Genomic DNA, 14,898 nt, shown 5'->3' on the forward strand with positions numbered 1-14,898 from the left:
TTGTACAGAAATCGTCTCCATCTAGTGCTGATAGAAATAAATCACAGCTTGTTGCTTGGGTACAGATTTTATAATATATAAAAATTAAAGAGTGTTTATGGCTCTTCTGTCCCAAGAGTTTTTGTAACGTGTTGTAGACCTGCAATGGCGACTGTTTTGGTATACAGGAAAGAAAAGGCCGAAAGCAGGTGATAAAGTGTTATTTGGCAACCCAGCACTGTGTAAATATTGGACAGAACACATGATGGGTTATTTTACCTTGTTGGGTTGTGCAGTTTAACCATTGTGCTGAGCTGTGAGGTTCTTTTTTACCATGGGTCAACTATGTAACTTTACTTTATTTTAGGGCTGTCAAACGATTAAAATTTTTAATCGCGATTAATCTCAGAATTTCATATAGTTAATCGTGATTAATCGCATTTAAAAAAAATCTGTGTAAATGTTATAGAAAACAAGGATTTTTAAGTGAAATGTTACAGTTAAAATGGTGAACACATTTTATGCTAAATGTACTGATGTTAAAAACTGCTGGGACAAGAGAAAACTGTTTTATTCACTCACATACTAGGCAGTAATACTATCCAGTGGTTTAATGGACGTTTCTACACGAACTGAGTGTGTTTAGACTAGGGTGGCCAGATTCATAGTAACAAAAAGGAGGACATTACACCCCAAAAAGCCGGACATCATATTAGGAACAGGGGGACATGCTACTGCAACACACATAATGAATCCAGAACCCATATAACAGTTTTTGACCAATTTAAGCAAGAATTATATAACAAATGACTGTTTTACTCACTAAATGTTGTGTCTTTTCATATTTAGGTCCGTTCATCGCTGCCTCAAAAGTTTACTTTTTGGCATTTTCACCACGTTCCTGATCATGAGAGCTGAGTGATTGACTCAGGTAGCGGTGTTTACAAAACAGAGAGGGCGGGCGAAATTCAACCACCCAATCACAGACTAGCATTTAGAGGGCGGACCTTCTCCGATTGGCCAGTGGTAGCGCTGTAAGCAGTGAAATGAGGCTGTTAAACCAATGAAATACAAAGCATTTGTTTTGACATGTACCTGAGCCAATGGTAAATAATATTGATCAAAAATGAAACCAGTTCACTCCAAAAGGAGGATTTTGAAGTGTCCGTCCTAGCGTTACGTGAATGGAGGACTGGCAGCTTCTTTATTATGCAAGTGCATTACTACGACACTACGACGCTCGGTAACATTATGTTAACAAACCGCAAATGAAAAACGGTGGCAAGTCCGACATTAAAACGTTTGTTCTACCAGTCAAGTCTCAACATGAACTAGAATTTGCGTTAACGGCACTATTTTTTATAATCGCGTTAAATTGAGATTGCGATAATGCGTTATTATCGCGTTAACTTCGACAGCCCTACTTTATTTAAATGAAAGGTTTACATTGCTGAAACCTTACATTACATGCTCAATTTATGAGATCATTAAAATAAGTGAAATGTTTATTTTGTACTTTGTTTTTTTATTATTTGTACAAACATTTGTTTTATGCAACTTTAAACCTGTAATAATGGATGAAAAATGTAAATGTGTCTTTATTTGCTTTAACTAAGCTAAAGTTTTTAACAGGGACAAAAATGACAGTTTGTGTAGCAGGGCTGGACACGTAAGTAAAATGTTATACTGTTTATTAGCATGAAGTAAACATTAGCAAGTCCGGCTGTTTTGGTTTCTGTAGATGTTAAATGAGATGCTAAATGAAGATATTCGCCCAACGTGGGGCTCGAACCCACGACCCTGAGATTAAGAGTCTCATGCTCTACCGACTGAGCTAGCCGAGCTTAAGCAGCACTTCAGAACAGACAGATCATCGGTCAGATCATCAGAGAGATGTAGGTTTAATTCACTAACATCACGACCAGATTAAGAACTACTTCACAGTTTACAAACACAATTCAGAATAAGTAACAGAAACAGACACAGATTTACTGTCACTTTTAAACTACTACACAATTACTGAACCCGCTCCATTATGCTTTACAACTCAGTGTATATTATCTGGAAACAGATGCTCTTCATATAGAAATATACTTTACATTTGCTTGATGCAGAGCCGTAGATAGAGAGAGTTGCGACACTCCCATAGGGAACCGTTGGAAAGGGGGCGGGACATATTTTCTGTGCAGCTTCCGGGTTGTGGAGCTCTGTATAGTTCCAAACATCCCATAGAGCCCCATTCATTTCCACTACTTATCAAGCATTTTCAGCTGTTTGTTGCTTTGTTTTAAAAAAATAATGAATTTGATGTCATTAATATATTTAATCCTGTTATTGTTTAGCATTTGCTCAGCACTAAATGTTACATGTTTATCTTAATTAATAGGTATAACTGAATTTAGCTTAGTCAGCTAAGCTAAATTATTGACACTAGAGTCTTTTCACCTAAAATTGATTAATTAAAAGTTGATTAATCAAGAGTCTTGTTACAGAAATGATAATAAAACACTAGAGCCATAATAAATCATGCTACTTTTACTTTCATACTTAAGTACATTTGAAGGTAAATTTAGTTTAGTACTTTAGTGGAGGTAAAGAGTATTTTTACTTTTACTACTACTTTTACTGGAGTAATATTTTACCTTGGATATCTCTACTTCAACTCAGCTACATGGTTTGTGTACCTTGTCCACCACTTACATTAGACAAAATGAACTAGTGATGTGTAAATTAAAAAATAGTGAAATTATGTATGCTTGTTCGATGTACAGCACTTTGGTCAACGTAAGTTGTTTTAAGAGTGCTTTATAAATGAAATTTACTTACTTACTTACTAGTGCATATTCATAATGAATTCATTAATAATAATAATAATAATACATTCAACTTATATAGCGCCTTTCATAACACCCAAGGACGCTTCACATAGTAATTACAGTCAAGAACAACAATTAAATGGAAACACGAGAATGAAAATGTTGAGTAAACAAGAACGTTTTAAGAAGAGATTTAAACTCAGAAAGAGAGGAAGAGAGACGAAGAGGGAGAGGAAGAGAGTTCCACAGTGTCGGGGCAGCAACACTAAATGATCTACCACCCATGGTGGTCAACCTAAACCTGGGTATAACAAGGAGACCAGCATCAAACGATCTTAGCCTGCGGGAAGGGACATAGCGCTGTAAAAGATCAGCCAGATACAAGGGAGCCAGACCATGAAGTGCCTTGAAAGCGAGCACTAAAATTTTATATTGGATACGTTTTTTGACAGGGAGCCAATGGAGTTGTTCAAGTACCGGGGTGATATGTTCATGTTTTTTTGACCGGGTCAGTACTCGGGCAGCAGCATTCTGAGCAATCTGCAAGGGTCGGAGGGATTTTGAAGGAAGTCCATAAAGGAGAGAATTGCAATAGTCAAGTTTGGAAGTGACAAAGGCATGTACCAGGGTCTCAGCAGCTTTAAACGAAAGGAGCGGACGCAAACGGGTGACCTTACGAAGCTGGAAGAAGGCAGACTTTGCCAATGAATTGATATGTGGCTCCAGTGACAGGGGAGGGTCGAGCAGCACCCCGAGATTACGTGCCTTAGAAGAAGACTGAACAGCGATACCAGCAATAGTGAGGGATGTATTAGTGAGAGAAGAGACAGCCAATTTGGAGCCAATAATGAGATACTCCGTCTTATGGGCATTCAATAGAAGAAAGTTTGCACACAGCCATGAGTTGAGATCACAGATGCACTGGGTGAGGGATGAGGGTGGAAAAGGATCAGATGGTATAAGGTTTAGATAAACCTGGGTGTCGTCAGCGTAGCAGTGAAAATTTAACCCATGGTGACGGAAAATATCACCAAGGGGCAGGATGTAAATAAGAAACAGCAATGGTCCCAATACTGAGCCCTGGGGGACACCCTGCTTAACAGGAGCAACGTCAGATATGTGTTTACCTATGCCAACAAAGTGATGCCTATCAGATAGATAAGATTTAAACCAAGTCAAAACTATGCCGGAAAAACCAATGTCAGAGAGCCGGGTTATGAGAATTTAATGGTTAACCGTGTCAAAAGCAGCAGTAAGATCAAGGAGTAAAAGGATAGAAGCAAAACCTTTGTCAGAGGAAAGAAGAAGGTCGTTGAGTACACACAAAAGAGCAGTCTCTGTGCTATGACAGGCACGAAAACCAGATTGAAAGGTGTCAAAGAGATTAGAATTCATGTAGTCTAGTAGTTGGGATGCCACGACACGTTCCAAAATTTTTGCAATAAATGGGAGATTAGATATTGGTCTGTAGTTACTTAATATGGAGCTATCTAAATCAGGTTTTTTAATTATGGGAGTACATCTAAGCCTGTTTTCCTATATAGACGTTCAAGACGCCTACCAGCTGTTTTTAAACCACGAAGTTCTGCAGTAAACCAGGGTGAGGAATGTGAGGAGGGCACAGACCGAGTTATAACTGGAGCAAGGGTGTTGAGGGTATCGGCCATAGACTGATTGTAAACAGAGATGACCTCATCAATGTCGCGTAGTGAGGTAATAAGAGGTAAACTGGAGGATTCCAGGACAGAGGAGAAAGCTAACGGATCAACAGAGGAGATATTGCGGTAAGAGAGAAGGGTCTTAGAGGGGGGGTTAGCAGTGTGTAGTGAAATACATGATGTAATAAACAGATGATCGGATATTCCAATATCATGACCTGATACATTAGTGATAGTTCCCGCTGAGGAGCAGATCAAGTCTAAAATGTGACCATGTTTATGAGTTGAAAAATCCACATGTTGATACAAGTCAAAACAGTTTAAGAGTGACAAAAAAACAGTAGAACCAGGAGATACAGAGTCAATATGAATATTAAAGTCACCAAGGACGACCAATGACTTTGACAGAGAACTGACAGTGGTTAGGACCTCACCAAGTTCAAGTAAGAAATCGGAGATGGAACTGCTAGGAGGACGGTAAACTAACAACACAACAGTTGGACAAGGGCCCATGATCCTGAGAGCCATGTACTCAAAGTGAGCAGTTTCCTGCATCTTACACATAGTTATTTTTAATTTACTGCTAAAAAAGACGGCTAGACCCCCACCACGACCACTCAGCCTAGGTGCACAAAGATATTTAATACCATACAGTCACCACAAAAATGCCGGGTAGCTAGAAGCTAGGCTGTGTTAGCCCGAGACACAACCCGAACCCCACACTCAGCAATGGACGTAACTAAAGCCGGACTGGCAGTAAACAACAGATTGAGAGAAGTGAAGTTCACTCACCCATGTTGAAGCTGACGGAACGGGCTGTGAGAAGAGAGCTCGCACACAAGCACATAGCAACCGGCTAAAAGTGGAAGGTTTAGCGTTAGTCGTGATCCAGAAAAAGCGAGAAGTCCAAGTGGAGAATCCAGAGAAAAACAGTCCAATGCAGAGTCAAAAAATACAAAAGCGAAAAAATAAATAAAGCACATGAAACAAAAAGAAAGAAGATCCAAGAGTAGCGGTAGGAGCGGCAACACAAAATGCGCACAGCGTACCCTACAACCGGAAACAATTTTAAACTGTATTGTGTTTTATTATTGATGTGTATTGTCATTGTGAAAGAAAGCATTTAGTAAAGCTCAATTGAACCAGATTTTCCGTCTCTTTTAAAATTTCAAACGTACCTGTGTGCTGGTAGTTTTACTGGTAGTATTGTGACGCCGGCGAGCAGGAAGGCGAGCGTCGGGGCCTCGAGTGAGCTGCCCTTGGCAGATCTCTCAGTGGTTTAGGACGTACACTCATTCATGCACACATACATCCATACAACAGACAAACATATATGCTACCTATCCAGCTCTCACCGCAGCCACCCAGTCTCCCACACTGGGATACACGCTGACGGTAAGCCTGGATACCACGGCTCCTCCCACTGACGCTACATAGCCCCCTCCCTAAAGGTCAACCGTCCCGGTGACCTACTCACCAGCGACCACTGGGTGGCTCCATGTCCGGACCTCACCCCATTACACTGCCGAGCCGCTGTTTCAACACCCCTGCTGCACCTGGCTTTCCATGCCCTCGCAACAACCCCGGGGCCAGCGCACTCAGACAGATCGGGCATATTGGCCCACCGAACCACCAGAGCCACCCAGACATCACAATCCCACTTCTGACACCAATGTGACGCCGGCGAGCAGGAAGGCGAGCGTCGGGGCCTCGAGTGAGCTGCCCTTGGCAGATCTCTCAGTGGTTTAGGACGTACACTCATTCATGCACACATACATCCATACAACAGACAAACATATAAGCTACCTATCCAGCTCTCACCGCAGCCACCCAGTCTCCCACACTGGGATACACGCTGACGGTAAGCCTGGATACCACGGCTCCTCCCACTGACGCTACAGTATATTCCTGGGTGAAATTCCCTAGGTGGCGTTGTCAGATAAAACAATAAAATACTAAAAATGAAATAAAACTTTGTAGTTTAGGTGAAGCATCTCTCAGTGTGGTTGGCAGTGTGCCTAGCACCCCACACTCTTTGAGACTGTTCCCTTGTTGCCCCTCGTGCCCATGCCACACAAGCAGTGCCCATGCCACACAAGCAGTGCCCATGGGCCCCCCTCACCCCAGTCTCTCTCACCTACCCCAAGAGCAAGCAAGAGGTTCACAAAGCTGAGCAGTCCAGCAATAGATATTATAAAGACGAGTGGAGCTCACCGTAAGTTTGAACGTGTTGGGAATGTAAGGGGTTAATGCTTTAGAAACGCATTGCATTAGGGGTAATGTATTGCATGTTGTTGTAGTCGCTGTGTGCTGTAGCCGGGGCAGCACGTGAACCTTTCCCCTCACTTTTATATGCATTTTCTTTTATTTAACACGGCCACTCAGTTTTTTTTCGGTATTATACCCAAGCTGTTATAATAAATACAGAGTGCTTCGAGGTAATCCTGCTTTTGACTCTTGGCGGTGAAAAATGAACTGAAGGTTGGGTATTACCCCAGAGCGGGTGTAAAGTGAAAACACCGTTCTGGCCCAGGAGCTAACAGGTGAAGCGGTTCCCCTGAGTCGTCACGACTACGGTCGAGAGACATAAATCAGGAAAAGGTAACAAACGGTGTGTGATTCGGTGTCTCTGTTCGGCGGTGCCTCCGGACCTCATACACCGCGGTCACGCCATCTGCACTTTAAAAAAGCTCGGTCACGCTATCTGCACTTAAAGTTTTACTGCGCGTTTAAACAGTATTTTACGGTAGCCGAAGCGTTAATGACAGTAGAGCTGCTGTTTACAGATTAATAAACAAAATCTACTGTATTCTGATACACGAAATCCACTACATTAAACACAAGCATTTATTCTGTTATTAATGAAATACATTACAGATGTTTTTACTGTGAGGAAAGTGTCTATTTGGTTGTGTACAGACCGCTACATAATGCGGTCCGCTAATGTATCCCATAATGCAACTGGAGCTGCGTAGGCAATTGAAGCGGAATAAAAAACAAGAAAGATAGCGGAAAACGGCGTCCTCTGTTCACAAGTGTAAGTAAGATAAATAAAATAAAAATTTTTAAAGACAAATAAATAACCTCCTCACCCCCGAGATTGGACGCTTTGAAAACAAACAATATCCTGTAACAACACTTGTTCATTTCAGCCTTTTAAATGACATTATACAAAAAAAAAAAGAAATTTGGCTTGGGGACTGTGAGTTATTTAGTGTCCAGTATACTGGACATTTGGAATTAAGAGCATGAAATGTGCAAGATTCTGAAAAAATTTACATATTATTATTACCATTATAACATGTGACATATCAAGTATTGTACATTTATGGCATAATGTAATACATGTTTATAATATTAAAAAGCATATACTAGTTTATACAGAAGTTAAAATTTACATTTTAATTATTTATATGAATATTTTAAATATTTAATTTAAAACTTTTAATTTTAAAAACTCAAACCTTAAAAATGAAAACTCAAACTTTTTAATTAAAACATTTAGTTTTGTTCATTTCCCCTTTTCTTATAAACAAACTTTCCTTTTATAGATATATAAAAAACAAGGAACATTACTAAAACATAAAACAGAATATTCAGTTTGTGAATATTAATTTTAAATTTTAAATTATCCACATATCTATCTTTCAATATAAATATTTTGAAAATAAATGATATCTAAATTATTCAAATCAAAACCTTTTGCATTTCAGCTTTGAGTTTTTCTTTTCTTTTTTTAACGGGACCTTGTGTGGAACTCATAAAAGCAGTTTCGTTCAACTTGAATGCAAAGAAATACATTACATTTTAAACATCTTATGCATGATTTTTTGGTGCAGCCAGGGTTTCTGCACCTCTGAAAGCTGGTGCTATCACTACCCACCACTGGCAAGTGCTCTGCCCCACTGCATTTAACATCTTGGCTTAGAATCACTTGACTCCCTATCACTATCCTGTTGATATTCATCCCACTACTCTCAACACTGCAGTCCAGGCACGTGCACAGACATTTTTGGGGGCAGGTGCTCAAACCAAAAAAAAAGGGCACCCATACTCAAAATTATTTAAACTTATGTAGCTCAACTTAAGACCTACCTTTGATTTCAAATCAGAAACCCACTTTGGGTAGTTAATGTTAACGATGGGCCTTTTTATGCCAATAAAATCAAATAGACAACTAAATAACATTTTCCTATTTATGCGGGTCAGAGGAGAAGTGTGTAGCAGCGGTTTGGCCTGGCGCTCAGCACTGCATGATTGCTAACCGGAGGAGGAGGAGGGAGGGGCAAGGCGGGGATCATATTGGGGCAGAATTCTCACAAGAACTCAAATAAATGCCCGTCAGATATCAAAACAATTTTGGGGGGAATTGATGACAGAGAGGGTAATTTTTATTTTTAAATATTAATTAATGTAGAAAAAAGTTGGGCTCCAGCAGAAAGGGCACTTTTCTCATCCAGGGCAAAAGGGCAGGTGCTTGAGCACCACTAGGGGTCTATCTGTGCACGTGCCTGCTGCAGTCTATTACTATCATCTAGTAATTTAAGCACCTCATCTACTGTCAGCCCTTAACATACACGAAAAAGATATGTACAGCACGAAAAATGCAAAAAGTAATACTGATGCACATCTTCTAATTCATAGTTAGCATGACAAACTAAACAACATTCAATACGTTAAATCCAAATGTCCAGCTGGCTGGACATAAAACATTTGCTCGAAATTTAAGTATGCGTAAATACATATTCATCGCTTATATTGTTACCAATCATTACCAAAAACCTTCTAAAAATACATCATTTCTAAAACACTTTGGTTATATGTGCACATTAATAGATAAAAACGTATGTTTTGTTCGGTCACGGAGGCAACAAGCGTCTTTCTCAACAGCTGCCATCTTCGGGTCTTTTTTCAAGAAGCTTAAAAAAAATTCTCAATGTCTTTGACCAACCAGTAGAAAGACAGAGTTGTGTTGGAGTGTCTAAAAGTGAGTGTAACAAAGTAAAACTTCCTGTCGAGTTATAAAACCCAGAAAAAAAATGTCCAGTATACTGGACATTAGGAGTGAGGAGGATAACAAAAAGACGATAAATATCCTAAATTTTGGCAAGTGGGGTTTGTAATGAGTCTGTAACTATGGTGATATTACATCATCACGTCCCCACGTCATCAATTGACGTTGGTAAGATGTACTTTTTTACCGGCCGAGTAGTGCATACTTCCTCCAATCTAGTACAGACTCTGTAAGCATGCGATGCCGGACGCAGCCCGTGACTTAATTGTCGCATAGGACAGACGTCACTGCCCGAGACGCAAAAAGAAAGCAAAAATATATCTTTTTACTAAGGAAAATGACAAAAATAGTAACGCACAGTAACTTAGATAAGTAACTTTAATCTGATTACTGGATTGGAAATAGTAACGCGTTAGATTACTCGTTACTGAAAAATGTGGTCAGATTAGAGTAACGCGTTAGTAAGTAATGCGTTACAGACCATCAGTGGTTCTTGGGTATTGACAGTAAAAGAAGTGTTTTAAAACATCTCTGCTACAGTGTGCACATAAAGTTTTGTTCAGAAACAAACAGAGCCTGTTACAAATTGAAGGCTGCTTAATTGTGAATTCTCTGCCTTCAGTTTCTGGCACAGGTGTGTGGCTGCCGAAATAGCTTAGTTGGGAGCGCGTTAGACTGAAGATCTAAAGGTCCCTGGTTTGGTCCCGGGTTTCGGCAGTAAAAGGGCTGTTTTAAAACATCTATTCTGAACATACAGGCTGCCTCAGTAACACATAGCCCCTACTCTGAACCGGGTTTAGGTTGTAAAAGGCTTCCTCGGTAACGATTAGAGTTCCCTTGTTCGTTCCCGGGTTTGGGCAGGAAAAAGGCTGCTTTTAAACTTCCCTATGCTGCGATTATCGGTTTGATCTGTAGCACACAGAGCCCAAACAAAAGCTAAAGTTAGTAGTTTGAAATGCACTGCCTTCTTATTCTTTTTTGCAGTCTTAATTGAATGCAGGTGATGATTCTACATGCCTGTAAAACAACTCTTGAAATACTTGCAGAAAAAAGATGCTGTTTTAAAGGGCAACACTAGGACCAGATTTAGCTGCACTTTTACAGACATGACATCTAGTGGTCACATCTGGTACACTGTAGCATCATACATTCGTTTCAGTGAGGACAGCTGTATTTCTACTACAACATGAGTAAAATACAGCAACAATAAATCATGGTTCTCGGCTGAACTCAGACAGCTTTGGAGGGAAAAGGAGGAAGCATTCAGGACTGGAGATAGAGTTCTCTACAAAGAGGCCAAATACAAGCTGGAGAAAGGTATCAGATCAGCAAAAAAAGGAACACTCAGAAAAGATGAAAAGCTAGATTGCTGCTAACGACCCAACTTCAGTCTGGAGGGGCCTCAAAGAGATCACAAACTACAAGGTGCGAAAGATCCCACTTCTCCTGAATGACGGTCAACTGACCAACGACCTGAATGAGTTCTACTGCAGATTTGAACTCACTAAAGACAATTATCAGCCTTTCTCAGCTAATTCTTCATCCTCTTCCTCCACCCTGGCTCTCTCACCTCTGTCCCCGGCTCTTTTAACCATTAACGAGCGGAACGTTAACAGACTCTTTAAGAAACAAAAGGTGAAAAAAGCTCCTGGGCCAGACGGAATCTCTCCATCCACCCTCAAGCACAGTTGCAAACAACTAGCACCAACTTTCACTCATATCTTCAACAAATCACTAGAACTTTGCTCTGTCTTAACTGAATGCATGTGATGATGCTACATGGCTGTAAAACAACTCTTGAAAAAACTGGAGAAAAAAAATGCTCTTTTAAATGGCAACACAAAAACCAGATTTAGCTCCAATTTTACAGGCATGACATCTAGTGGTCACATTTGGTACTACATGTACAATTCTTTCAAATAGTTGGCAGGCATCTGTTCTATATAGATAGAAAGCTTAACAGACTGCTCGTAAGATGTCAAAGGGTGGCAGTAACATAAACAATGGTCTAAGAGGTTCCATTGATATTTGAGCTGAGATCACTAAAGTCACAATTGAATGCACTCAGCTGAGCAAAGACACAAGTCACACACTGCTGCACAAAGAAAGTTATAATACTGTAGCTGTTATGAAGTAAGCCAAGCTGAGCAGTGTGTTCTTTAATTATGAACATTCCACTCAAATGGATTTGTTTGGTTTGATAGAAAATGAAATGAAAATCAAGTTGACAAGATGGAAAACATGAATTAAAGATCTAGATAATTAAAGGTCTAATAATGGCAATACAATGTTATAGAAAATGTTATAAACATTGAGCTTTCAGAACAAGCTTTTGTGTGGTTCCATGGTGTGATGGTTAGCATTCTGGACTCTGAATCCAGTAATCGGAGTTCAAGTCTCGGTGGAACCTGAGATCATCTTTCTTTGCCTAGTGGGATTTACCATCACAGCCTTCTTGAAATGTCTGTCAGTATTTCGTTTTTGTATGCTTAGTTTACCACTCCAGCCACTGTAGTGGAAATAATGCATGTTTATCTCTATTATTAAAACTTGGTGTTTAAATGGTAGAAAAATGTAACCAAAATCTTTCAAGGCATATCAAGTAAAATGTCTGCATGATTTCATTGATAAATTTTTCCTTCTCTGATCAAGAAAAAGTACTTTTTGCTACCAGTGCTAGTCAACGTGGAAAATCAAGTTTCAATGGATACTGTTTGGTGTAATTGACAATGTAAGTGTTGGCATGCCAACTGTTTTAAACCATCACCTCTCCAGTGTGCACATAAAGGTTTGTTTAGAAACAAACAGAGCATGTTAAAATTTAAAGGCTGCTGAATTGTGAATGCTCTGCCTTCAGTTTCAGAGACTGTCACATGGCTGCCGAAATAGCTCAGTTGGGAGAGCGTTAGACTGAAGATCTAAAGGTCCCTGGTTCGATCCCGGGTTTCGGCAGGAAAAAGTCCTGTTTTAAAACATTCATTGTATACTCTGAACATACAGCCTGCCTCAATAAGACACCCAGACCCTGCTCTGAACCTGGGTTTAGGTTGTTAAAGGCTTCCTCAGTAAAGCTTAGAGGTTCCTGGTTAGGTTCCTGGGTTTGGTTTGGATAATCGATTATCAATGGATAATGTTTGGTGTAATTGACAATGTAAGTGTTGGATGCCGAAATGACCTAGTTGGGAGAGCGTCAGACTAAATATTTAAATGACTAATATATTTTGGGGTTGTGGCAGTGAATGGATTTTTGTTTTTAAACACTTTCTTTGTCCTTACTGCACCTATAAGTTTAGTAAGACACACACAGGGCCCCATCACACATTTTTTATCCAACTGTTTCTGTGCAGAAATAGTTCAGTGGGGAGCAGAACAGACTGAAAATGGTAAACGTTTGTTCTTGGGTATTGACAGTAAAAGAAGTGTTTTAAAGCATCTGTGCTCCAGTGTGCACATAAAGGTTTGTTCAGAAACAGAGTCTGTTAAAAGATGAAGGCTGCTGAACTGTGAATGCTCTGCCTTCAGTTTCTGAGACTGGTGTGCGGCTGCCGAAATAGCTCAGTTGAGAATGCGTTAGACTGAAGTTACCTGGTTCGATCCTGGGTTTTGGCAGTAAAAAAGCTGTTTTAAAAAAACTCTTGTCTACTCTGAACATACAGGCTGCCGAAGTAACACCTAGCCCTTGCTCCGAACCAGGGTTTAGGTTGTGAAAGGCTTCCTTAGTAACGATTAGAGGTCCCTTGTTCGTTCCCGGGTTTTGGAGGAAAAGAGCTGCCTTGAAACATCCCTAAGCTGCGCTTATCGGTTTGCTCTGTAGCACACAGAGCCCAAGCAAAAGCTAAAGTCAGTAGTTTGAAATGCACTGCCTTCTCTTTTTTTTTGTCTTTTGCAGTCTTAACTGAATGCAAGTGATGATGCTACATGGCTGTAAACAACTCTTGAAATAATTGGAGAAAAATAATACTGTTTCAAAGAGAAACGCAAAGAGCAGATTTAGCTCCACTTTTACAGGCATGACATCTAGTGGTCACATTTGGTACTTCATGTACAATTCTTTCATACAGTTGGCAGGCATCTGTTTTATGGATTTAGAAAGCTTAACAGACTGCTTCTAAGATGTCTAATAGACGGCAGTAAAAGAAACAATGGTCTAAGAGGTTCCATTGATATTTGAGCTGAGATCACTGGAGTCACAAGTGAATGCACTCAGCTGAGCAAAGACACAAGTCACACACTGCTGCACAAAGAAAGTTATAATACTGTAGCTGTTATGAAGTAAGCCAAGCTGGGCAGTGTGTTCTTTAATTATGAACATTCCACTCAGATGGATTTGTTTGGTTTGATAGAAAATGAAATGAAAATCAAGTTGACAAGATGGAAAACATGAATTAAACCTAGAGGTCTAATAATGCAATACAATGTTATAGAAAATGTTATAAACATTGAGCTTTCAGAACAAGCTTTTGTGTGGTTCCATGGTGTAATGGTTAGCACTCTGGACTCTGAATCCAGTAATCGGAGTTCAAGTCTCGGTGGAACCTGAGATCATCTTTCTTTGCCTAGTGGGATTTACCATCACAGCCTTCTTGATATGCTTAGTTTACCACTCCAGCCACTGTAGTGGAAATAATGCATGTTTATCTCTATTATTAAAACTTGGTGTTTAAATGGTAGAAAAATGTAACCAAAATCTTTCAAGGCATATCAAGTAAAATGTCTGCATGATTTCATTGATAAATTTTTCCTTCTCTGATCAAGAAAAAGTACTTTTTGCTACCAGTGCTAGTCAACGTGGAAAATCAAGTTTCAATGGATACTGTTTGGTGTAATTGACAATGTAAGTGTTGGCATGCCAACTGTTTTAAACCATCACCTCTCCAGTGTGCACATAAAGGTTTGTTTAGAAACAAACAGAGCATGTTAAAATTTAAAGGCTGCTGAATTGTGAATGCTCTGCCTTCAGTTTCAGAGACTGTCACATGGCTGCCGAAATAGCTCAGTTGGGAGAGCGTTAGACTGAAGATCTAAAGGTCCCTGGTTCGATCCCGGGTTTCGGCAGGAAAAAGTCCTGTTTTAAAACATTCCTTGTATACTCTGAACATACAGGTGCTGGTCATAAAATTAGAATATCATGAAAAAGTTCCATTCAAAAAGTGAAACTTGTATATTATATTCATTCATTACACACAGACTGATATATTTCAAATGTTTATTTATTTTAATGTTGATGATTATAACTGACAACTAATGAAAACCCCAAATTCAGTATCTCAGAAAATTTGAATATTACTTAAGACCAATACAAAAAAAGGATTTTTGGAAATGTTGGCCAACTGAAAAGTATGAAGATGAAAAGTATGAGCATGTACAGCACTCAATACTTAGTTGGGGCTCCTTTTGCCTGGATTACTGCAGCAATGCGGTGTGGCATGGA

At 39.7% G+C, this 14,898-nt stretch overlaps 4 non-coding genes across 4 annotated transcripts; 3 read left to right on the forward strand and 1 right to left on the reverse strand.

Annotated features, from left to right (window-relative positions):
- Positions 1-1,750: 1,750 nt before the first annotated feature.
- trnak-cuu (transfer RNA lysine (anticodon CUU)) lies at positions 1,751-1,823 on the reverse strand. The gene has a single exon. It is a non-coding gene; the product is annotated as a tRNA-Lys (tRNA).
- Positions 1,824-10,111: 8,288 nt separating this feature from the next.
- On the forward strand, positions 10,112-10,184 carry trnaf-gaa (transfer RNA phenylalanine (anticodon GAA)). The gene has a single exon. It is a non-coding gene; the product is annotated as a tRNA-Phe (tRNA).
- Positions 10,185-12,346: 2,162 nt separating this feature from the next.
- Positions 12,347-12,419, forward strand: trnaf-gaa (transfer RNA phenylalanine (anticodon GAA)). The gene has a single exon. It is a non-coding gene; the product is annotated as a tRNA-Phe (tRNA).
- A 2,030-nt stretch (positions 12,420-14,449) lies between these two features.
- Positions 14,450-14,522, forward strand: trnaf-gaa (transfer RNA phenylalanine (anticodon GAA)). The gene has a single exon. It is a non-coding gene; the product is annotated as a tRNA-Phe (tRNA).
- Positions 14,523-14,898: the final 376 nt, after the last annotated feature.

This window comes from Trichomycterus rosablanca, chromosome 15 (genome assembly GCF_030014385.1).
Source record: "Trichomycterus rosablanca isolate fTriRos1 chromosome 15, fTriRos1.hap1, whole genome shotgun sequence".
Classification (NCBI taxonomy): Eukaryota; Metazoa; Chordata; class Actinopteri; order Siluriformes; family Trichomycteridae; genus Trichomycterus; species Trichomycterus rosablanca.